Source organism: Haematobia irritans, chromosome 1, assembly GCF_050003625.1.
Source record: "Haematobia irritans isolate KBUSLIRL chromosome 1, ASM5000362v1, whole genome shotgun sequence".
NCBI classification, from domain to species: domain Eukaryota; kingdom Metazoa; phylum Arthropoda; class Insecta; order Diptera; family Muscidae; genus Haematobia; species Haematobia irritans.
In genome coordinates, this window is record NC_134397.1 from 181,512,016 (window position 1) to 181,537,698 (window position 25,683).

At 29.9% G+C, this 25,683-nt stretch overlaps 1 protein-coding gene across 1 annotated transcript in view; it reads right to left on the reverse strand.

The window, feature by feature from the left end:
* Nucleotides 1–25,683, reverse strand: part of Hmgcr (HMG coenzyme A reductase) — a 237,467-nt gene that overhangs the window by 143,810 nt on the left and 67,974 nt on the right. Inside the window, exon 2 of the mRNA XM_075292246.1 lies at nt 4,551–4,599. The gene's annotated coding sequence lies outside the window, so the exon portion shown is untranslated. The remainder of the gene's footprint in view (nt 1–4,550; nt 4,600–25,683) is intronic.

The following is a 25,683-nucleotide window of genomic DNA, read 5'->3' on the forward strand; positions in this document are numbered from 1 at the left end:
AATAAAATTTTTAGAAAATTTTCTACAGAAATAAAATTTTGACAAAATTTTCTATAAAAATAAAATTTTGCAAAAATTGTCTTTAGAAATAAAAACCTTTCCATAGAAATAAATTTTTGACAAAATTTTCTATAGAAATTTATTTTTGAGAAAATTTTCTATAGAAATAAAAGTTTCAGAAAAATTTTCTATAGAAACAAAATTTTGACAAAATATTCTATAGAAATGAAAGCTTCAGAAAATTTTCTATACAAATAAAATTTTGACAAAATTTTCTGTAGACATAAAATTTTGACAAAATAATCTATAGATATAAAATTTTGAGATAATTTTCTATAGAAATAAAATTTTGACAACATTTTCTATAGAAATAAACTTTTGCCAAACCTTTCCATAGCAATAAATGTTTGACAAAATTTTCTATAGAAATAGAATTTTGAAAAAATTTTCTATAGAAATAAAACTATCAGAAAATTTTCTATAGAAATAAAATTTTTAGAAAACTTTCTATAGAAATAAAATTTTTAGAAAATTTTCTACAGAAATAAAATTTTGACAAAATTTTCTATAAAAATAAAATTTTGCAAAAATTGTCTTTAGAAATAAAATTTTGACAAAAACCTTTCCATAGAAATAAATGTTTGACAAAATTTTCTATAGAAATTTATTTTTGAGCAAATTTTCTATAGAAATAAAAGTTTCAGAAAAATTTTCTATAGAAATAAAATTTTGACAAAATATTCTATAGAAATGAAAGCTTCAGAAAATTTTCTATACAACTAAAATTTTGACAAAGTTTTCTGTAGACATAAAATTTTTGACAAAATAATCTATAGATATAAAATTTTGAGATAATTTTCTATAGAAATAAAATTTTGACATTTTTTATAGAACATTTTCTATAGAAATAAACTTTTGCCAAAACTTTTCCATAGCAATAAATGTTTGACAAAATTTTCTATAGAAATAGAATTTTGAAAAAATTTTCTATAGATATAAAACTTTCAGAAAATTTTCTATAGAAATAATATTTTTAGAAAACTTTCTATAGAAATAAAATTTTTAGAAAATTTTTTATAGAAATAAAATTTTTAGAAAACCTTCTATAGAAATAAAATTTTTATAGAAATAAAATTTTTAGAAAAATTTTTATAGTTATACAATTTTCAGAAAATTTTCTATAGAAATAAAATTTTCAGAAAAATTTCTTTAGATATAAAATTTTGCCAAACCTTTTCTATACATATAAATTTTTGACAAAATTTTCTATAGAAATTAAACTTTCAGAAAATTTTCTATAGAAATAAAACTTTCAGAAAATTTTCTATAGAAATAAAATTTTGAAAAAATAATCTATAGATATAAAATTTTGAGATAATTTTCTATAGAAATTAAATGTTGACAACATTTTATATAGAAATAAACTTTTGCCAAAAATTTTCCATAGAAATAAATGTTTGACAAAATTTTCTATATAAATAGAATTTTGACAAAAATTTCTATAGAAATAAAACTTTTAGAAAATTTTCTATAGAAATAACATTTTAAGAAAACTTTCAATAGAAATAAAATTTTTAGAAAATTTTCTATAGAAATAAAATTTTTAGAAAATTTTCTATAGAAATAAAACTTTTAGAAAATTTTCTATAGAAATAAAATTTTTAGAAAACTTTCTATAGAAATAAAATTTTTAGAAAATTTTCTATAGAAATAAAATTTTTAGAAAACTTTCTATAGAAATAAAATTTTTAGAAAAATTTTTATAGAAATACACTTTTCAGAAAATTTTCTATAGAAATAAAATTTTCAGAAAATTTTTTATAGAAATAAAATTTTGCCCAACCTTTTCTATACAAAAAAATTTTTAAAACAATTTTCTATATAAAAAAAAAAAAATTTCAAGAAAAGTTTTCCAATTAAAATTTTAATTGAGTTTTAAAAAATATTCAATTAAAAATTTAATTGATTAAACAAATTTTTTAATGGAAACAAAAATCAATCACAAAAATAATAGTATCAATTAATTTTTTAATTGGATCAATTAACTTTTTAATTGACCTTCAATTAAATTTTTAATTGATACTATCATCTCTGTGATTGAAGACATTTCAATTAAAAATTAATTGGATCAATTAATTTCGTGATTGAATCAGAAAAATTTTTCTTTGTGTGTAGAAATAAAATTTTGAGAAAATTTTCTATAGAAATTAAACTTTCAGAAAATTTTCTATACAAATAAAACTTCCAGAAAATTTTCTATAGAAATAAAATGTTTCTATATAAAAATACAACTTTGCAAAAATTTTTAGAAAATTTTCTATAGAAATAAAATTTTTAGAAATTTTTTTATAGAAATAAAACTTTCAGAAAATTTTCTATAGAAATAAAATTTTGCAGATATTGTCCATAGAAATAAAATTTTGCCATAACTTTTCCATAGAAACATTTTTGAAAAAATTTTCTATAGAAATAAAATTTTCAAAAAATTTCCTACAGAAATAAAATTTTCAAAAAATTTCCTATATAAATAAAATTTTGACAAAATTTTCTATAGAAAAAAAAAATTGACAAAATTTTCTATGACTATAAAATTTTTAGAAAACTTTCTATAGAAATAAAATTTTGAGAAAATTTTCTATAGAAATAAAATTTTGCAAAAATTTTCTATAGAAATAACATTTTGACAAATTTTTCTACAATAATAAAATTTTACAAATATTTCCTATAGAAATAAAATGTTGCAAAAATTTTGTATAGAAATAAAATTTTGACAATATTTTCTATAGAAATAAAATTTTGGCAAAATTTTCTATGGAAATAAAATTTTTGACCAAATTTTCTATAGAAATAAAATTTTGACCAAATTTTCTGTAGAAATAAAATTTTGAGAAAACTTTCTTTATGTTAGAAATAAAATATTGAGAAAAAGAAATAAAATATTGATAAAATTTTCTATAGAAATAAAATTTTGCCAAAACTTTTCCATAGAAATAAATGTTTGACAAAATTTTCTATAGAAATATAATTTTGAGAAAATTTTCTATAGAAATAAAACTTTCAGAAAATATTCTATATAAATAAAATTTTTAGAAAATTTTCTATAGAAATAACATTTTGCTAACATTTTCTATAGAAATAAATTTTTGACAAAATTTTCTATAGAAATAAAATTTTGCAAAAATTTTCTATAGAAATAAAATTTCGCCAAAACGTTTCCATAGAAATAAGTGTTTGACAAATTTTTCTATAAAAATAAAATTTTGAGAAAATTTTCTATAGAAATAAATTTTTCAGAAAATTTTCTATAGAAAAAAATGTTTTTCTATAGAAATAAAATTTTCACAGAATTTTCTATAGAAATAAAATTTTGACAAAAATTGTCTATATAGAAATAAAATTTTGAGAAAGTTTTCTATAGAAATAAAATTTTGAAAAAATAAAATATAGAAATAAAATTTTGACAAAATTTTTCTATAGAAATAAAATTTTGACAAAATTTTCTATAGAAATAAAATTTTCCATAGAAATCAAATTTTTTTTTAATTTTCTTCAAATCTTTGGCACGAGTGGCAACCGTGATTAGCAGCTGAATGCTCGAGACACAATTCCACCATCCAAGTTTTGTCTACCGGAATAGAGGATGTGTCACATTTAATGGATGACATATATCATGAATTTACGATTGTCATTGCATATGTCTTTCTTTCCCCGGCCCCATTGTAGAAAGGAGTTTTACGGCTGTTTGATATTTCAACCTGGGCTCACCTTACGAAACAAATGAAGCTAAATGGAAATGGAAAAAGTTGCAATGATGTTGAATACAAAGTGGAACACATGATATATTCATGTCATTTAGAGAAGTCAATTTAAAAAACAAAAAAAAAAATACTCAAAGTTAAGAAAATAAGAAATACTCCAATTTATTAAGAACCTAAGTCTAATATTTTATAGAGAATATTGCCAAGATTCCGGAACTGAATGTTTTTTGAACTTTCAACATTTATGTTTATAGAAAAAATTGTTTACCGTCAATTACAAAATTAATTGGATCAATTGAAATTATAATTGTTTCAATTACGGAAATAATAGCATCAATCATTGAAAATAATTACAACAATAATTGAACCAATTTATTTAATTTATTAAAGAAAATATCACCAAATTTTTATACACATGCGGGTATAATAAGGTTTAACACAATGAACATATTCGTTATTAGTACGAAACCTTTCGCTGATTAATTTTTTTTACAATAATGAGAAAATTCGTTATATCAATGAATTGTTTTTTTTTTTTTGAGCCAATGAGGCTCAATTTTAATGGCACATATCGTTAATGTAATGAAGTTTTTTCTACCAGTGCATAGAAATATCGATTTCTATAGAGAGAAATATAACCATGTCAATGTTCACAACGAAATCTATTCTTAGTACCACAGTAGCACTTATATAGCTAGTCATAAATAATAACTAACCAAATATTCGAGCGTGATTATATTAATCATAATAATCAAAAAAACAAAAAATATTGAGTTGAGAATATGTATTTACCTTATGTTTTTGTTAGATACTAAACAAACGGCACAGATGACGTGAAATTCTAAAAAGAAAAATAAAATACAATAATTTAATATTTTAAATATTTCAAAAAAACTTCAATAAATATATTTTAAATGTTTTACAAGAATTAAATCACTCAAGAAGATAAATTCGTTACGACACAGAAAATAAATTTAAAACTTTCAATTTTGCTCTCAATGAAACTTTCATTAAAATTAAGCCAATGAAAAATTTTTCTTTGATATAACGAAACATTTTCATTAAGTCATTGAAAACATTCGTAAATAATAAGAAACGTTTCGTTGATTAATAGATAATTATAATAATAAACGACTCAATTTTAATGACACATTTCGTTAATATGACGAAGTTTTTTTTCTACTACACAGAGAAGAAATATTTTTTGTTTTCAATCAGGAAATTAATTGAATTGAATTAATTAAATTAATTGTAACAATTAATTTTTATGTTTGATTTTATATACACAAATGCACACGAAAATTAAAGTGGGTATATCAAAGTTAATTGCATCAATTAATTTATTACGCAGAAAAAAATGTCCAATTAAAATTTTAATTCAGTTTTAAAAAATATTCAATTAAAAATTTAATTAATTCAAAAAATTTTTTAATTGAAACAAATATCAATCACAAAAATTAATAGTATCAATTAATTTTTTAATTGGATCAATTAATTTAATTGACCTTCAATAATTTTTTTTAATTGAAGACATTTCAATTAAAAACTTAATTGAATCAATTAATTTCGTGATTGAATCAAATATTTTTTTTTTGTGTCTATCGGTCTATATGGGAGCTACATCAAAACATGGACCGATACTCACCGTTTTCGGCACACATCTTTATGGTCCTAAAATACTTCTAGATTTCAAATTTCAAGCAAATTGGATAAAAACTACGGTTTCTAGAATCTCAAGGCCCCAAATCGGGAGATCGGTCTATATGGGGTCTATATCAAAACATGGACCCATACACCTCACTTCCAACACACAGTGTTGTGGTCCCACAAGTCCTTTAAATTTCCAATTTTAGGAAAAATTTGATAAAAAGTATGAATTTTAGAAGCCCAAAAAGTACAATCGGGAAATCGGTCCATATGGGGGCTATACCAAAACATGGACCGATAGGCACCATTTTCAGTACACTTTTTGATGGTCCTAAAATACCTCAAGATTTCCAATTTCAGGCAAATTGAATAAAAACTACTGTTTCTATAAGCTCAAGACCCCAAATCGGGAGATAGGTCTATATGGGGGGCTATATCAAAACCTGGACCCATACACCTCATTTTCAACACACGCAGCTGTTGAAGTCACAAGTCCTTTAAATTTCCAATTTTAGGAAAAATTTGATAAAAAGTATGAATTTTAGAAGCCCAAAAAGTAAAATCGAGAAATCGGTCCATGGACCGATACTCACCGTTTTCGGCACACCTCATTGTGGTCCTAAAATACCTCAAGATTTCCAATTTCAGGCAAATTGAATAAAAACTACTGTTTCTATAAGCTCAAGACCCCAAATCGGGAGATCGATCTATATGGGGGGCTATATCAAAACCTGGACCCATACACCTCATTTTCAACACACGTAGTTGTGGTCTCACAAGTCCTTTAAATTTCCAATTTTAGGCTAATTTGATAAAAAAGTATGAATTTTAGAAGCCAAAAAAGTAAAATCGGGAAATCGGTCCATATGGTGGCTATACCAAAACATGGACCGATAGGCACCATTTTCGGTACACTTTTTGAAGGTCCTAAAACACCACTGAGTTTCCAATTTCAGGCAAATCGGATAGAAAATACGGTTTCTCAAGGCCCCAAATCGGGGGGTCGGTTTATATGTGGGGGCTATACCAAAACATGGACCGATATAGCCCATATTCGAACTTGTCTCAAAAAAAAACGAGTTTGTGCAAAAATTAAGCAAGATAGCTTTATTATTGAAGGCTGTAGCGTGATTACAACAGACAATCAGACAGACAGACGGACATGGCTATATCGTCTTAGAATTTCTCCCTGATCAAGAATATATGTACTTTATATAGTCGGAAATCAATATTTCGATGTGTTACAAACGGAATGACAAACTTATTATACCCCGGAATGACAAACTTATATTATAAACGGACCCCCAAATTTGGTTTGTGAGGCCTCTAAGAGAAGCAAATTTCATCCGATCCGGCTGAAATTTGGTGCATGATGTTAGTATATGGTCTCTAATGACCATGCAAAAATTGGTCTATATCAGTCCATAATTATATATAGCCCCCATATAAACCGATCACCAGATTTGACCTCCGGAGCCTCTTGGAAGACCAAAATTCATCTGATTCAGTTGAAATTTGGTACGTGATGTTAATATATGGCCTCAAACACCCATCCAAAATTTGGTCGATATCGGTCCATACTTATATAAACCGATCCCCAGATTTGACCTCCGGAGCACATTGGAAGTGCAAAATTCTTCCCATTCGGTTGAAATTTGGTACGTGATGTTAGTATATGGTATCCAACAACCATGCAGGAATTGGTTCCTATCAGTCCATAATTATATATAGCTCCCATATAAACCGATCGCCAGATTTGACCTCCGGTGCCTTTTGAAATTTGGTACGTGGTGGTAGTATATGGTATTTAACAACCATGCCAAAAGTGGTCCATATCAGTCCATAATCAATTATAGCCCCCATATAAACCGATCCCGAGATTTGGTTTTGGAGCCTCTTGGAGGAGCAAATTTCATCCGAGTAAGTTGAAATTTGTGGATGACAGTCTTTCGTAGAAGTACCCTCCATGGTGGAGGGTACATAAGATTCGGCCTGGCCTAACTTACGGCCGTATATACTTGTTTGTGATTGAATTTTATTTCAATTAAAAAAAATTTGTATCAATAAAATTTTTAATTGAATATTTTTTAAGACTCAATTAAGACTTTAATTGGAAAGTTGTTTGTGGATTTTTTTTCTCTGTATAATGAAACAAATAATTGAGTTTTGCAATCAACATCAATTAAATTAAAAAATTATTGAAATTTCCTAATGAGGATCAATTAATTTTTTAATCAAATATTTTTCATTAATGTCCAATTAAAACTGTGATTGATACGATCGTTTTCGTGATTGAAGACATTTCAATTAAAACATTAATTGGATGAATTAACTACGTGATTGAATCAGAAAAAAAAATTTTTTTGTGTGAATAATAATGCAATAACATATAAATTAAGTTTTGTAAGCAAAATCAATTAAATTTTTAAAATTACAATTAATTTAATTTTATTAATTGTACATAATACTGAAATAATTAAAAACCGCGTAGACTTGCAATAATAATCCAAAAAAAAAACTATAACTTTATCAAATTTAAACCAGTAAGGAAAGTCTAAAGTCGGGCGGGGCCGACTATATTATACCCTGCACCATTTTGTAGATCTAAATTTTCGATACCATATCACATCCGTCAAATGTGTTGGGGGCTATATATAAAGGTTTGTCCCAAATACATACATTTAAACATCACCCGATCTGGACAGCATTTGATAGACTTCTACAAAATCTATAGACTCAAAATTTAAGTCGGCTAATGCACTAGGGTGGAACACAATGTTAGTAAAAAATATGGGAAACGTTTAAATCTGAAGCAATTTTAAGGAAACTTCGAAAAAGTTTATTTATGATTTATCGCTCGATATATATGTATAGAAGTTTAGGAAAATTAGAGTCATTTTTACAACTTTTCGACTAAGCAGTGGCGATTTTACAAGGAAAATGTTGGTATTTTGACCATTTTTGTCGAAATAAGAAAAACATATATATGGGAGCTATATCTAAATCTGAACCGATTTCAACCAAATTTGGCACGCATAGCTACAATGCTAATTCTACTCCGTGTGCAAAATTTCAACTAAATCGGAGTTAAAAATTGGCATCTGTGGTCATATGAGTGTAAATCGGGCGAAAGCTTTATATGGGAGATATATCCAAATCTGAACCGATTTCAAGCAAATTTGGCACGCATAGTTACAACGCTAATTCTACTCCCTATGCAAAATTTCAACTAAATCGGAGCAAAAAATTGGCCTCTGTGGGCAAATGAGTGTAAATCGGGCGAAAGCTATATATGGGAGCTATATCTAAATCTGAACCGATTTTGCTGATATTTTGCAAGTTTTTCGAGACTCATAAAATATTCGGATGTACGGAATTTGAGGAAGATCGGTTGATATACACGCCACTTATGACCAGATCGGTGAAAAATATATATGACAGCTATATCTAAATCTGAACCGATTTTTTCCAAAATCAATAGGGATCGTCTTTGAGCCGAAACAGGACCCTATACCAAATTTTAGGACAATCGGACTAAAACTGCGAGCTGTACTTTGCACACAAAAATCGACTCAGAATTTAATTCTAAGCCGATTCGTATACTAAAAGGTTGGTCTATGACTACTCCTTCTTGGCGTTACATACAAATGCACAAACTTATTATACCCTGTACCACAGTAGTGGTGAAGGGTATAAAAAGTAAAAAAAAGAGTAAAATAAAATAAATGCAAATCATAAAAGTGTACATATGTAGCTTCTTGACCAGTTTGATTTTAATAACTTTTAAACAATTTACACATTTGACCAATATTATTTAATGATCTCGTCCAAAGAGCTAATGAGCCTGGCCTCTTGGCTTAAGTAACCAATCGATTGGTGACAGGTGGTTTTACGATTTAGCTACGGCTATTGGCAATGGCATGGTGCTCTGGCCTATGTAAATACATATGCGTACATGCAAAAAAATAATTTATTTTCTCCTTAATGCAAATTTAGACCAATAAAGTTTTATTTTGTTGTTTGGTCTTTCAGGCCAAACGAATTTCGTTGATAGCCAACGTGCTAATGGTTACCATAAATAAGGATTTATTCTTCTTTAATGCGAAGAAAATAAAACAATACAATTTCGATTCGCGGGAAACAGAATTATTTTTCTGTGTGTACCATTACCATCACATAGCATAAACACTGTGCACAGTGCACTTGACTGCATTCCGAATTGCCGCTATCACTAAGCCACCATGAAATAATGACAACCCCAGCAAAGTAGGGATACAAAAATAGAAAATCGAATTTTCGACTAATCGACTTCTTGCCAACAAAAAAAAAACTCGAAGATGACTTTTCTAATCTCCAAAATATACCAATCGCCTTTACATTATTTTTTTTGCAAATCCAGTTAACAGGTTGGCTGATAAGTCCCCGGTCTGACACATAGATGGCGTCGCTAGTATTAAATGCATATTATTTTTATATAGTACCAACCTTCAAATGATTCGTGTCAAAATTTGACGTCTGTAAGTCAATTAGTTTGTGAGATAGAGTGTCTTTTGTGAAGCAACTTTTGTTATTGTGAAAAAATGGAAAAAAAGGAATTTCGTGTTTTGATAAAATACTGTTTTCTGAAGGGAAAAAATACGGTGGAAGCAAAAACTTGACTTGATAATGAGTTTCCGGACTCTGCCCCAGGGAAATCAACAATAATTGATTGGTATGCAAAATTCAAGCGTGGTGAAATGATCAGGGAGGACGGTGAACGCAGTGGATGCCCGAAAGAGGTGGTTACCGACGAAAACATCAAAAAAATCCACAAGATGATTTTGAATGACCGTAAAATGAAGTTGATCGTGATAGCAGAGGCCTTAAAGATATCAAAGGAACGTATTGGTCATATCATTCATCAATATTTGGATATGCGGAAGCTCTGTGCAAAATGGGTGCCGCGCGAGCTCACATTTGACCAAAAACAACAACGTCTTGATGATTCTGAGCGGTGTTTGCAGCTGTTAACTCGTAATACACCCGAGTTTTTCCGTCGATATGTGACAATGGATGGAACATGGCTCCATCACTACACTCCTGAGTCCAATCGACAGTCGGCTGAGTGGACAGCGACCGGTGGAACCGTCTCCGAAGCGTGGAAAGACTCAAAAGACCGCTGGCAAAGTAATGGCCTCTGTTTTTTGGGATGCGCATGGAATAATTTTTATCGATTATCTTGAGAAAGGAAAAACCATCAACAGTGACTATTATATGGCGTTATTGGAGCGTTTGAAGGTCGAAATCGCGGCAAAACGGCCCCATATGAAGAAGAAAAAATGTTGTTCCACCAAGACAACGCGCCGTGCCACAAGTCATTGAGAACGAAGGCAAAAATTCATGAATTGGGCTTCGAATTGCTTCCCCACCCACCGTATTCTCCAGATCTGGCCCCCAGCAACGTTTTCTTGTTCTCAGACCTCAAAAGGATGCTCGCAGAGAAAAAATTTGGCTGCAATGAAGAGGTGATCGTCGAAACTGAGGCCTATTTTGAGGCAAAACCGAAGGACTACTACCAAATGGTATCAAAAAATTGGAAGGTCTTTAAAATCTTTGTATCGCTCTTGAAAGGAACTATGTTGAATAATAAAAACGAATTTTGACAAAAAAAATGTTTTTTTTTTTTTTTTTAAAGGGTGATACGGTCAAAATTTGGTCAATATAAACTTGACGTATTTCTTTCAATTTTGCATTTCAAAAACCTGAACACCCCTCATTTTGAAGGTGTGTGTGTGTAGAATGTTGCTCCTATTTTGATTTTGGAATTCACTCTTATGTTGTCAAAATGCCGTCCAAGCAAGAAGAGCAGCGTATCAAAATTTTGCTCGCGCATCTCGAAAATCCGAGTTACTCGCACGCAAAGCTGGCAAAATCGCTAAAAGTTGCCAAATCAACCGTTACAAATGTAATTAAAGTGTTTGGGGAACGTTTGTCGACAGCCAGGAAGTCTGGATCGGGGGGAAATCGAAAACCGGAAGCCGCTGAGACGACAAAGAAAGTTGCCGGTAGTTTCAAGCGAAACCCTAACCTCTCTCTCCGAGATGCCGCAAATAAGCTGGGTGTATCGTCTACAACCGTGCATCGAGCCAAAAAACGAGCCGGACTATCGACTTACAAGAAGGTAGTGACTCCACGTCGCGATGATAAACAAAATACGACGGCCAAAGCGCGATCCCGGAGGCTGTACACGACGATGCTGACGAAGTTTGACTGCGTGGTAATGGACGACGAAACCTACGTCAAAACCGACTTCAAGCAGCTTCCGGGACAGGAGTTTTATACGGCAAAAGGAAGGGGAAAGGTAGCAGATATTTTCAAGCACATAAAACTGTCAAAGTTCGCAAAGAAATATCTGGTTTGGCAAGCCATCTGTACCTGTGGCTTGAAAAGCAGCATTTTTATAGCTTCCGGGACTGTCAACCAAGAAATTTACGTGAAAGAGTGTTTGAATAAACGTCTGCTGCCTTTCCTGAAGAAACACGGTTGTTCCGTACTGTTTTGGCCGGATTTGGCATCTTGCCATTACGGTAAAAAGGTCATGAAGTGGTACGCCGCCAACAATGTGCAGGTGGTTCCCAAGGACAAGAACCCTCCCAACACGCCAGAGCTCCGCCCAATTGAGAAATACTGGGCTATTGTCAAGCGGAACCTAAAGAAGACCAAAAAAAAACTGCTAAGGACGAGCAGCAGTTCAAGGCAAACTGGCTTTCTGCGGCGAAGAAGGTGGACAAGGTGGCTGTACAAAATCTGATGGCAGGTGTCAAGCGTGAGGCCCGGCAATTCGGATTTGGAAAAGCGAAAGCCTAACTGAATATTTTTCCTGAATTTTATACTTATTGAACTTGAAAAAGAAATTTAATTTGATTTTTTAAATAAACGATTTCACCGATTTACACGCGTTTTCCATTGACCAAATTTTGACCGTATCAGCCTTTATATGGCGTTATTGGAGCGTTTGAAGGTCGAAATCGCGGCAAAAGAAGAAACAAATGTTGTTCCACCAAGACAACGCGCCGTGCCACAAGTCATTCATGAATTGAGCTTCGAATTGCTTCGCCACCCACCGTATTCTCCAGATCTGGCCCCCAGCGACTTTTTCTTGTTCTCAGACCTCAAAAGGATGCTCGCAGAGAAAAAATTTGGCTGCAATGAAGAGGTGATCGCCGAAACTGAGGCGTATTTTGAGGCAAAACCGAAGGACTACTACCAAATGGTATCAAAAAATTTGAAGGTCGTTATAATCGTTGTATCGCTCTTGAAGGGAACTATGTTGAATAATAAAAACGAATTTTGACAAAACAAAATGTGTTTTTCTTTGTTAGACCGGGGACTTATCAGCCAACCTGTTGGATCAACTTTTGATGTTGGTCAAAATTGACTTTTTATAATGACCAAAATCGACAATCAAGCTTTAACAAAAAAAAATCGGAAAGTTCAATTTGAACAGATTCAACCAAATTTGGCACGCTAGCAACAAAGCTAATTCTAATCCCTGTGCAAAATTTCAACTAAATCGTAGTGAAAAATTGCCCTCTATGGTCATATGAGTGTAAATCGGGCGAAAGCTATATATGGGAGCTATATCTAAATCTGAACCGATTTCAACCAAATTTGATACGAACAGTCAGAATGTTAATTCTACTTCCTGTGCAAAATTTCAAGTAAATCGGAGTAAAAAATTGGTCACTATGGTCATATGAGTGTAAATCGGGCGAAAGCTATATATGGGAGCTATATCTAAATCTGAACCGATTTCAATAAAATTAACCACACTTGACTACACTACTAATTGTACTCCCAGTGCAAAATTGCAACCATGGCACAAGAAGAACAATCAGTACTATAGTCAAGTGTGCCAAATTTTATTGAAATCGGTTCAGATTTAGATATAGCTCCCATATATATCTTTCGTCCGATATGGACTAATACGGTCCCAGAAACCAGATTTTTACCCCAATTTGGTTGAAATTTTGTACAAACATAACACTTAGTCGTATAGTCAAGTGTGCCAAATTTGGTTGAAATCGATTCAGATTTATATATAGCTCCCATATATATCTTTCGCCCGATATGGACTTATATGGTCCCAGAAGCCAGAGTTTTACCCTAATTTGCTTGAAATTTTGCACTAGGAGTACAATTAGTAGTGTAGTCAGGTGTGGTTAATTTTATTGAAATCGGTTCAGATTTAGACATAGCTCCCATATATAGCTTTCACCCGATTTACACTCATACGACCATGGAGGACAATTTTTTACTCCGATTTAGTTGAAATTTTACACAGAAAGTAGAATTAACATTCTGACTGTCCGTACCAAATTTGGTTGAAATCGGTTCAGATTTAGATATAGCTCCCATATATAGCTTTCGTCCGATTTACACTCATATGATTATAGAGGCCAATTTTTTACTCCGATTTAGTTGAAATTTTGCACAGGGAGTAGAATTAACATTCTCACTGTCCGTACTAGAGTTGGTTGAAATCGGTTCAGATTTAGATATAGCTCCCATATATAGCTTTCGCCCGATTTACACTCATATGACCATAGAGGCCAATTTTTTACTCCGATTTACTTGAAATTTTGCACAGAAAGTAGAATTATATATATATATATATATCTTTTGCCCGATATATATCTTTTGCCCGATATGGACTAATACGGTCCCAGAAGCCAGAATTTTACCTCACTTTGGTTGAAATTTTGCACTAGGAGACTATTAGTAGTGTAGTCAAGTGTGCCAAATTTTATTGAAATCGGTTCAGATTTAGATATAGCTCCCATATATATCGTTCCCCCGATTTGCACTCATATGACCGCAGTGACCAATCTTTTACTCCGATATAATTGAAATTTTGCACAGAGAGTAGAAATAGCATTGTAGCTATGCGTGCCAAATTTGGTTGAAATCGGTTCAGATTTAGATATAGCTCCCATATATAGCTTTCGCCCGATTTACACTCATACGACCATAGAGGACAATTTTTTACTCCGATTTAGTTGAAATTTTGCACAGGGAGTAGAATTAACATGCTCACTGTCCGTATTAAATTTGGTTGAAATCGGTTCAGATTTAGATATAGCTCCCATATATAGCTTTCGCCCGATTTACACTCATATGATTATAGAGGCCCATCTTTTACTCCGATTTTGTTGAAATTTTGCACAGGGAGTAGAATTAACATTCTCACTGTCCGTACCAGATTTGGTTGAAATCGGTTCAGATTTAGATATAGCTCCCATATATAGCTTTCGTCCGATTTACACTCATATGATTATAGAGGCCAATTTTTTACTCCGATTTAGTTAAAATTTTGCACAAAAAGTAGAATTAACATTCTCCCTGTCCGTACCAAATTTGGTTGAAATCGGTTCAAATTTAGATATAGCTCCCATATATAGCTTTCGCCCGATTTACACTCATATGATTATAGAGGCCAATTTTTTACTCCGATTTAGTTGAAATTTTGCACAGGGAGTAGAATTAGCATTGTAGCTATGCGTGCCAAATTTGGTTGAAATCGGCCCAGATTTAGATATATCTCCCATATGTAGCTTTCGCCCGATTTACACTCATATGACCACAGAGGCCAATTTTTAACTCCGATTTAGTTGAAGTTTTGCACAGAGAGTAGAATTAGCATTGTTGCTATGCGTGCCAAATTTGGTTGAAATTGGTTCAGATTTAGATATGGCTCCCATATATATGTTTTTCTGATTTCGACAAAAATGGTCAAAATACCAACATTTTTCTTGTAAAATCGCCACTGCTTAGTCGAAAACTTGTAAAAATGACTCCAATTTTCCTACACTCCAAGATTTTGACCTTCCCTTAAGGATTTTTAATTTTCATTCTCTTTTCGCGGTTAATTAATAAAGGTACTCACGTACAAACAAATACCAGTTTAAAAATCCAAATTATAGCGGATACCTCAAAGTAAAAATGTTTTCTTAATTAAAAAAAAAAAAAAAAAAAAAACTTTAAATCAAAGACGCTAAATCCTTAAAATAATTCTGAGCCTATATTTGAAGCGTTCTTATCTTAAATCTAAAGTTACAATATTTCAGTTAATTTAAGGACAATTTCATTAAATCAAAAATGTGTTTTTTTACTTGAAGGAAAATTAGTCTTAGTTGAAAGACATGAGTCTTTAACGGAGAGACGCAAATTTACAAAATGAGTGTACTAAATTTAATGAAAATTTAATGAAATGGAAAGTCTAAAGTCAGGCGGGGCCAACTATATTATACCCTGCACCACTTTGTAGATCTAAATTTTCGATACCATATCACATCCGTCAAATGTGTTGGGTACTATATATAAAGGTTTGTCCCAAATACATACATTTAAATATCACTCGATTTGGACAGAAGTTGATAGACTTTTACAAAATCTATAGACTCAAAATTTAAGTTGTAATATGGGAAACATTTAAATCTGAAGCAATTTTAAGGAAACTTCGCAATAGTTTATTTATGATTTATCGCTCGATATATATGTATTAGAAGTTTAGGAAAATTAGAGTCATTTTTATAACTTTTCGACTAAGCAGTGGCGATTTTACAAGGAAAATGTTGGTATTTTGACCATTTTTGTCGAAATCAGAAAATCATATATCTGGGAGCTATATCTAAATCTGAACCGATTTCAATCAAATTTGGCACACATGACTATATTACTAATTGTACTCCTAGTGCAAAATTTCAAGCTAATCGGGATAAAACTCTGGCTTCTGGGGCCATATGAGTCCATAACGGGCGAAAAATATATATGGAAGCTATATCTAAATCTGAACCGATTTCATTCAAATTTTGCACATATGACTATACTACCAATTGTACTCCTTCTGCAAAATTTCAAGCAAATCGGGATAAAACTCTGGCTTCTGGGTCCATATAAGTGCATATCGGGCGAAATATATATATGGGAGCTATATCTAAATCTGAATCGATTTCAACCAAATTTGGCACGCATAGCTACAATGCTAAATCTACTCCCTGTGCAAAATTTCAACCAAATTGGGCCGAAACTCTGGCTTTTAGGACCATATTAGTCCATATCGGGCGAAAGATATATATGGGAGCTATATCTAAATCTGAACCGATTTCAATCAAATTTTGCACACTTGACTATACTACTAAATGTACTCCTAGTAGAAAATTTCAACCAAATTCGACCAAAAATCTGGCTTCTGGGGCCATATAAGTCCATATCGGGCGAAAGATATATATGGGAGCTATATCTAAATCTGAATCGATTTCAACCAAATTTGGCACACTTGACTATACGACTAAGTGTTATGTTTGTACAAAATTTCAAGCAAATCGGTATAAAACTCTGGCTGCTGGGTCCATATTAGTGCATATCGGGCGAAAGATATATATGGGAACTAATCTAAATCAGAACCGATTTCTTCCAAAATCAATAGGGTTCTATTCTGACCCAAATTAGGAACATGTGCCAAATTTGAAGGCGATTGGACTTAAATTGCGACCTAGACTTTGATCACAAAAATGTGTTCACAGACAGACGGACAGACGGACATGGTTATATCAACTCAGGGACTGCGCCACACTGTTCCACAGTGTGGCGCAGGGTATAAAAATGTTTGAATCAAAGATTATAAACTTTATTTTAATTAAAATTTCAAAAATCTTAAATATATTGTCGGTTCAGATTTAAATGTATGTATATGGAAACATAAACCTTTATATATAGAACCGAACAAATTTGAAGGATTTCAGATGGTATCGAAAATGTAGATCTCAAAGTGGTGCAGGGTATAATATAGTCGGCCCCGCCCGACTTTAGACTTTCCTTACTTTTTATACCCTGCGCCACACTGTGGAACAGGGTATTATAAGTTAGTGCATATGTTTGTAACACCCAGAAAGAGGCGAGATAGACACATCGTGTCTTTGGCAATAATGCTCAGGGTGGGTCCCTGAGTCGATATAACCATGTCCGTCTGTCCGTCCGTCCGTCTGTCTGTGAACACATTTTTGTGATGAAAGTCTAGGCCGCAATTTAAGTCCAATCGCCTTCATATTTGGCACATGTTCCTAATTTGGATCAGAATAGTACCCTATTGATTTTGGAAGAAATCGGTTCAGATTTAGATATAGCTCCCATATATATCTTTCGCCCGATATGCACTAATATGGACCCAGAAGCCAGAGTTTTATACCGATTTGCTTGAAATTTTGTACAAACATAACACTTAGTCGTATAGTCAAGTGTGCAAAATTTGATTGAAATCGGTTCAGATTTAGATATAGCTCCCATATATATCTTTCGCCCGATATGGACTTATATGGCCCCAGAAGCCAGATTATTGGTCGAATTTGGTTGAAATTTTGCACTAGAAGTACAATTAGTAATATAGTCAAGTGTGCAAAATTTGATTGAAATCGGTTCAGATTTAGATATAGTTCCCATATATATCTTTCGCCCGATATAGTCCTTAAAGCCAGAGTTTTGGCCCAATTTGGTTGAAATTTTGCACAGGGAGTAGATTTACCCAGAAGCCAGAGTTTTATCCCGATTAGCTTGAAATTTTGCACAAGGAGTACAATTGGTAGTATAGTCATGTGTGCCAAATTTGATTGAAATCGGTTCAGATTTAGATATAGCTTCCATATATATTTTTCGCCCGATATGGACTTATATGGCCCCAGAAGCCAGAGTTTTGGCCCAATTTGGTTGAAATTTTGCACTAGGAGTACAATTGGTAATATAGTCATGTGTGCCAAATTTGATTGAAATCTGTTCAGATTTAAATATAGCTCCCATATATATGTTTCTCTGATTTCGACAAAAATGGTCAAAATACCAACATTTTCCTTGTTAAATCGCCACTGCTTAGTCGAAAAGTTGTAAAAATGACTCTAATTTTCCTAAAATTCTAATACATATATATCGAGCGATAAATCATAAAAAAACTTTTGCGAAGTTTCCTTAAAATTGCTTCTGATTCAAATGTTTCCCATATTTTTTTTTTTTACTAAAATTGTGTTCCACCCTAGTGCATTAGCCAACTTAAATTTTGAGTCTATAGATTTTGTAAAAGTCTATCAAATTCTGTCCAAATCGAGTGATATTTAAATGTATGTATTTGGGACAAACCTTTATATATAGCACCCAACACATTTGACGGCTTTGATATGGTATTTTGATCTACAAAGTGGAGCAGGGTATAATATAGTCGGCCCCGCCTGACTTTAGACTTTCCTTATTTTTTTTTTTTTCTAAAAAAATCACCAAAAAGTCGACTTTTCAGTAATCGCTAAAGTCAAAGTCGACTTTTTTTAATTATCTAAAAAAACCGATAAGTCGAGAAATCGACTTTTCTAAAAAGTCGAAAGGCTACTTTGGCAAAAGATGAATAGTCGAAAGTTGACTTTTTCAAATTCTTGAAAAGTCGACTTTTTTGAAAAGTAAGAAAAGTCGACTTTTTCTACTCATTGTAATCCCTAAAGCTAACCTCTTCAAATGCCTTGCACTCCGTTGATCGTATTTGGGTTTATTTTATGATTTAATCGTAAAAAACTATATTGTGGCTGCTAGGCATTATACAAACTATTTTAGTTATGGTGGATGACGACAAGGTAGATGACGGCAACGATGACATTAATGTTAATTATTTACACATTACCATCATCATGGCATACCAAACGTGGTTAGATTTTGGAATATCAAAAACAAAAAACGAAAAACAAGGTAGGCTATTGATTGTTTGCTTGCTGGTGGCTACCTTTCTTTAGCCCGCATTGTTGGCTTCATGGAAAAGTGATACCATCATAGTGAGCTAGATGTGGGCCAGAATTGCATTAAGGTTTTTTTTTCGTTTTGAAATTGGGGAAATCTATTTCGCATCTTATCACCGGGGAAATTTTTACTATTATTATGATGAAAAGACGAAAAGAGACTATTTTGACACCAGTGAGAAGAGAAGTTATTTGCATGATATTATGCCACATGATGTGGACTAGGAAATTCGATCTAATGAAGTAGTTTTATTAGAGCATAAAAATAATGTTTGCTGAAAATTGAGAAGCTAGTTTTCATTAGCCTAATCTACATGAAAACAAATATCATCCAGGAAGATATTCTCATAAAGATATGATCCCGAGTAATCAAATATAACAGAGCTTTTAAGACAGTTCCTTAATTAAAAATCTATAACTTCTTCAATAACATTAATTTTGTTCAATTATAATCAATAATAATAAAAATGCCAAAAAAAATACATTTGATAAAATAATGCATTTGCCTGGCGAGTATATAGCAAATTTTACCATGATCATATTCAGATTACATGGAAAAAATAATCTTCGTTATTTTTAGGAAAAAACAAGTAAGGAAAGTCTAATGTCGGGCGGGGCCGACTATATTATACCCTGCACCACTTTGTAGATCTAAATTTTCGATACCATATTACATCCGTTGGGTGCTATATATGTTATAAAAGTTTGTCCCAAATACATACATTTAAATATCACTCGATCTGGACAGAATTTGATAGACTTCTACAAAATCTATAGAATCAAAATTTAAGTCGGCTAATGCACTAGGTTGGAACACAATGTTAGGGAAACATTTAAATCTGAAGCAATTTTAAGGAAACTTCGCAAAAGTTTATTTATTATTTATCGCTCGATATATATGTATTTGAAGTTTAGGAAAATTAGAGTCATTTTCACAACTTTTCGACTAGGCAGTGGCGATTTTACAAGGAAAATGTTTGTATTTTGGCCATTTTTGTCGAAATCAGAAAAACATATATATGGAAGCTATATCTAAATCAGAACCGATTTCAACCAAATTTGGCACGCATAGCTACAATGTTAATTCTACTCCCTGTGCAAAATTTCAACTAAATCGGAGCAAAAAATTGGCCTCTGTGGTCATATGAGTATAAATCGGGCGAAAGCTATATATGGGAGCTATATCTAAATCTGAACCAATTTCAATCAAATTTTGCACACTTAACTGCACTACTAATTGTACCCAATTTGTTTGAAATTTTGCTCCTAGTGCAAAATTTCAAACAAATTGGGCCAAAATCTGGCTTATAGGACCATATTAGTCCATATCGGGCGAAAGAAATATATGGGAGCTTTACCTAAATCTGAACCGATTTTGCACACTTGACTATACTGCTAACTGTACTCCTAGTGAAAAATTTCAACCAAATTCGGCCAAAAATCTGGCTTCTGGGGTCATATAAGTCCATATCGGTCGAAAAATATATATGGCAGCTATATCTAAATCTGAACCGATTTCAATCAAATTTTGCACATTTGACTATACGACTAAGTGTTATGTTTGTACAAAATTTCAAGCAAATCGGGATAAAGCTCTGGTTGCTGGGTCCATATTAGTGCATATCGGGCGAAACGTATATATGGGAGCTATATCTAAATCTGAATCGATTTCAACCAAATTTGGCACACATAGCTACAATGCTAAATCTACTCTCTGTGCAAAATTTCAGCCAAATTGGGCCAAAACTCTGGCTTTTAGGACCATATTAGCCCATATCGGGCGAAAGATATATATGGGAGCTATATCTAAATCTGAACCGATTTCAATCAAATTTTTCACACTTGACTATACGACTAAGTGTTATGTGTGTACAAAAGTTCAAGCAAATCGGTATAAAACTCTGGCTGCGGGTCCATATTAGTGCATATCGGGCGAAAGATATATATGGGAGCTATATCTAAATCTGAACCGATTTCTTCCAAAATCAATAGGGTTCTATTCTGACCCAAATTAGGAACATGTGCCAAATTTGAAGGCGAGTGGACTTAAATTGCGACCTAGACTTTGATCACAAAAATGTGTTCACAGACAGACGGACGGACGGACAGACGGACAGACGGACATGGTTATATCGACTCAGGGACCCACCCTGAGCATTATTGCCAAAGACACCATGTGTCGTATCTCGTCTCCTTCTGGGTGTTACAAACATATGCACTAACTTATAATACCCTGTTCCACAGTAAGGCGCAGGGTATAAATAGAATAAAATAATAGAAATGATTACGTTTCAAAATCGTAAACGAATGGTAACAAAGTGAACTGGAAACGTTCACGACTCATGAAAGGACGGAGTTGCCATAGACGTTCATATGGCAACTCCGTCCAACTAGGAGGTACTTCAATTTTCTATAGAAATAAAATTTTGACAACATTTTCGATACAAATAAAATCTTGACAAAATTTTTGTATAGAAATAAAATTTTGACAAAATCTTCTATGGAAATAAATTTTTTGACAACATTTTCTATAGAAATAAAATTTTGACAAAATTTTCTATGGAAATAAATTTTTTGACAAAATTTTCTTAGAAATAAAATTTTCTATAGAAATAAAATTTTGATAAAATTTTCTATAGAAATAAAATTTTGACAAAATTTTCTATAGAAATAAAATTTTGACAAAATTTTCTATAGAAATAAAATTTTGACAAAATCAAAATTTTCTATAGATATAAAATTTTGACAAAATTTTCTATAGAAATAAAATTTTGCAAAAATTTCTATAGAAATAAATTCTGACAAAATTTTCTAGAGAAATAAAATATTGAGAAAAAATTTCTATAGAAATAACAGTTTGATAAAATTTTCAATAGAAATAAAATGTTGCAAAAATTTTCTTTATAAAAAAAATTTGACAAAATTTTCTATACATAAAATTAATAAAATTTTGACAAAATCTTCTATGGAAATAAATTTTTTGACAACATTTTCTATAGAAATAAAATTTTGACAAAATTTTCTATGGAAATAAATTTTTTGACAAAATTTTCTATAGAAATAAAATTTTGATAAAATTTTCTATAGAAATAAAATTTTGACAAAATTTTCTATAGAAATAAAATTTTGATAAAATTTTCTATAGAAATAAAATTTTGACAAAATCAAAATTTTCTATAGATATAAAAATTTTGACAAAATTTTCTATAGAAATAAAATTTTGCAAAAATTTCTATAGAAATAAATTCTGACAAAATTTTCTAGAGAAATAAAATATTGAGAAAAAATTTCTATAGAAATAACAGTTTGATAAAATTTTCAATAGAAATAAAATGTTGCAAAAATTTTCTTTATAAAAAAAAAATTTAACAAAATTTTCTATACAAATAAAATTTTGACAAAATTTTCTTTAGAAATAAAATTTTGCAAAAAAAAAAAATCTATAAAATTTTGCAAAAAAATTTCTATAGAAATAAAATTTAATAAAATTGTTTATAGAAATAAAATTTGAGAAAATTTTCTATAGAAATAAAATTTGAGAAAATTTCTATAGAAACAAAATTTCAGAAAATTTTCTTTAGAAATAAAATTTTGAGAAAATTTCTATAGAAATAAAATTTCGACAAAACTTTGCTATAGAAATAAAAATTTTTAAAAATTTTCTATAGAAATAAAATTTTGTAAAAATTTTCTATTGGTATAAAATTTTGATAAAATTTTCTATAGAAATACAAATTTGAGAAAATTTTCTGTAGAAAAAAAATTTGAGAAAATTTCTATAGAAATAATTTTTTTTTAGAAATGAAATTTTGAGAAAATTTTCTATAAAAATAAAATTTTGAGAAAATTTTCTATAAAAATAAAATTTTGACAAAATTTTCTATAAAAATAAAATTTTGACAAAATTTTCTAGAGATATAAAATTTTGACAAAATTTTCAATAGAAATAAAATTTTGCAAAATTTTTCTTTATAAAAAAATTTTGACAAAATTTTCTTTAGAAATAAAATTTTGCAAAAAAATTTTTGTTCTATAAAATTTTGGAAAAAAATTCTATAGAAATAAAATTTTGAGAAAAATTTTCTATAGAAATAACATTTTAATAAAATTTTCTATAGAAATAAAATTTTGAGAAAATTTCTATCGAAATAAAATTTTTTTTAGAAATAAAATTTTGAAAAAATTTTGAGAAAATTTTCTACAAAAATAAAATTTTGAAACAATTTTCTATAAAAATAAAATGTTGAGAAAATTTTCTATAAAAATAAAATTTTGATAAAATTTTCTATAGAAATAAAATTTTAACAATATTTCCAATAGAAATAAAATTTTGCTAAAATTTTCTATAGAAATAACATTTTGTCAAAAGTTTGGTTAGTATAGCATTTCATATTACAAAATGAAACACGAATTATTCCGAGCTTCGAAAAGAATCGCCTAATCGTTTAATTTAGTTAACCTAAATACATATTAACCAGAAATTTTAATAAAAACTACATTATACGGAGTTTTTCATTGCACCACTTGATTCAACTCTCTCCTTCTCTCTCTCTCTCTCTCTTGTAATCTCGTTACACTTTATTTCAATCATCATTGCAACGATCATGACCCACAATACAATGTTGCATGGTGAAAAGGAAATGCTTATGAGCTTAATCCCGTCTAGGCAATGGTTGATGATCAGATAGGATGGTGGTGATACGTAAATATTATATGCGACATGTAGAGTAGTAATGAATGATTATGAGATATGGACGGAACTGGAACTTGAAACTGGTCGACCACTACACAGTTTGGGTCATCTTATGACGTCTTAAGTAGCCCCCTTGACAAAATTTGTTTGCTTTTGCTTGTATACCTCATTATCGTGCACTAACATTGGTTCACACTAACATAATAATGTTGTTTATGAGTATAGAGTTTAACATATTTTTGTGTGTATTTTTGTTTTGGTTGTTATTAGGTCGGTTCATGCTCATGAGTTTGATACTTTATTAGAGTTATTTATTTATTTATTACAAGATTTACAATCATTATAAATTATGAAAATAAATGTTAAAAAAAATTAACAAGCAAAATTATATGAAATTTTATCAGCAAATCAGGTGTAGACAAAAATGCATCAATTACTTTTGACATGAAATTTAAGGTTTAATGATCATAGTTAGAATAAATCTGATTTAGGTCAAATACACTCCGTATTGTTCACTAACACACTGAGAAAATATTGACCTAATATTAAAGATTTTGCAACCTATACTTAAGGACACACAATAGTTAGGAACAGATATTTTAATCAAAAGAATGTTTAAAATCTTCGGTTTGATATATTTTTTTTCAATGACTTTAGGACAGGAAAATTTTGTCAAAATTTTATTTCTATAGAAAATTTTCTCAAAATTTTATTTCTATAGAAATTTTTGTCAAAATTTTATTTCTATAGAAAATTTTGTCAAAATTTTAATTCTATAGAAAATTTTCTCACAATTTTATTTCTATAGAATTTTTTTTTCGAAATTTCATTTCTATAGAAAATAATGTTAAAATTTTATTTCTTTAGAAAATATTGTCAAAATTATATTTCTATAGAAAATTTTGGAAAAATTTAGTTTTATGGAAAATATTTATCAAAATTTTATTTCTATAGAAATTTTTGTCCAATTTTTTTTTTGTCAAAATTTTATTTCTATAGACAATTTTGTCAAAATTTTATTTCTATAGAAAATTTTGTAAAATTTTAGTTTTATAGAAAATATTTATCAAAATTTTATTTCTATAGAAAATTTTGTCAAAATCGTATTTCTATAAAAATTTTGTCAAAATTTTATTTCTATTAGAAATTTTGTCAAACTTTTATTTCAATAGAAAATTTTGTCAAAATTTTCTTTTATTTTTACAAAATTTACTATAGAAATAAAATTTTGACAAAATTTTCTATTATTTCTATAGAAAATTTTTGCAAAACTTTATTTCTATAGCAAATTTTGTCAAAATTTTATTTCTATAGAAAATTTAAATAGAAAATGTTCTAAAAAATTTATTTCTATAGAAAACTTGATTTCTATAGAAAATTTTGTGCAAATTTTATTTCCATAGAAAATTTTGTCATAATTTTATTTTTGAAGAAAATTTTGTCAAAATTTTATTCCTATAGAAAATTTTGTCAAAATTTTATTCCTATAGAAAATTTTATTTCTATAGAAAATTTTGTCAAAATTTTATTTCTATAGAAAATTTAGTCAAAATTTTATTTCGATAGAAAATAGTATCAAAATTTTATTTTTATAGGACAAAATTTTCTATTATTTTTACAAAACTTACTATAGAAATAAAATTTTGACAAAATTTGCTATTATTTCTATAGAAAATTTTTGCAAAATTTTATTTCTATAGAAAATTTTTGCAAATTTTTTTTATATAGAACATTTTGTCAAAATTTTATTTCAAGAGAAAATTTATATAGAAAATGTTCT